This window comes from Nanorana parkeri, unplaced genomic scaffold (assembly GCF_000935625.1).
Source record: "Nanorana parkeri isolate BGI_ZX_2015 unplaced genomic scaffold, ASM93562v1 scaffold983, whole genome shotgun sequence".
Lineage (NCBI taxonomy): Eukaryota > Metazoa > Chordata > Amphibia > Anura > Dicroglossidae > Nanorana > Nanorana parkeri.
Window position 1 is genome coordinate 322,498 of NW_017307251.1, and position 1,565 is coordinate 324,062.

Below are 1,565 nucleotides of genomic sequence, written 5' to 3' on the forward strand. Positions count from 1 at the left end.
TAACTCTCGCCAGAACCTGCTGTCTAGGTTTAACTATACCCAAAAAGTCCTTGCCTTTTTGGGTATAGTTGGTTATTGCTATTTGGTGTAACATGTCTGTTAACTGCTTGCCGTCTGCCCGTTGTGAAAAAAGGGACGGACGGCAGACTCGCACGGGTGGGTTCCCGTAATTAGACAGCATTTTTTTTCTGCTAGCGCGCGCACGGGCAGACAATGCCCGTCCATTCTTTACAGCCGTTACTGGCTGTTTAACATACAAAGGATTGGTGGCTATATAGCCGCCGATCGCTTGTATGTTGTTTTGCTCGCGCCCCCCTGGAGTGCCGCCACCACGAGTTCTGCCCCCTCCCGACTCCTCACCTTCAATCCACGGGATCTGCTAGCCCATCTGCGGCCCGGGACCGGCTCGGGAGGGTGTCAGAAGGTAAGATGGGTGGGAGGTCAGCATCTTCCTCCTTGCTGATCTCCCTCCGTACTGTGAATGCGGTAGTGATGTGTAATGCATCACTTCCGTATTCACCTGTCAGTCATCTGGCTGCTATAGCCAGAGAGAAGAAGCTGATGAAGCAGGCTCTGGTGGCCGAAGTGAGCAGTAGGATCAGCCGAATCTCTGACTAGATCTTTCGGCAGGTAAGTGAATAACCCTCTGAGTTACCGAACCTAGAAATGACCCAAAAAAGCCCTGTTTGTCCTTGTTTATGTATTAATTTAATGTCAATTATTATATAATTTGGTAATGATTAATTTGGTAATGATATAGGGGTCTATTCACAAAGCTGCCGAGGGCAGCCGAGTGAATGACCGATCAGAAGTGAAGTGAGCCGAACACTGTTCGGCTATTCACTTCAGGCTGGTACGGCTGATTTCAGCCGTATATCGGCTGAAATCAGCCGTACATCGGCTTGCTTCGTGTGGCTTCGGATCAGCCGAACATGCTCAGCATGTTCGGCTGACCCGAAGTGCAGAAGGAGTTCGACTCAGCCGATCCAACATCTGGATCGGCTGAGCCGAACCTCCGGCAGGCTTCTCACTGCTGTTCGGGCTATTCTGAAAGATCCCGAACAGCAGTGAGAGAATAGCCGAATGCCGCCGAGCGGCATTTGGCTCGGCTGTTCTGCTCGGTCCCTCAGAGGCACCGAGCAGAACAGAAAAAGAGTGAAAAAAGTAGAAAAAAGTAAATAGAAAACGATTGTGCAGAGCTAGCAGTGACAGCTAGCTCCGCCCAATAGTTTCCTATTGTCCGGCGGCTCTGCTGCTGTAAAAAAATAAAAATGTAAACATTTTTTAAAACCCCCCGGGCGCGCTGGGAGCCCCCCGCTCCCGGACGCCAAGAAGAGAATCCCGCTGTGTCTTTTTTTTTCCTTTATTCTGACACGAGCATGTCAGAAAACAGAAAAAAAAAAAAGACGAATTCCCATTCAAAAGCATTGGGAGTTTACTATTGGCTATTTCAATTTGCAATAGCCAATAGTAAACTAGCATTGTACCCGCCCTCTGCTCATGGACCTGATGGGGAACTGAAAAAGAGGGCGGGTACAATGCTAGTTTACTATTGGCTATTGAAA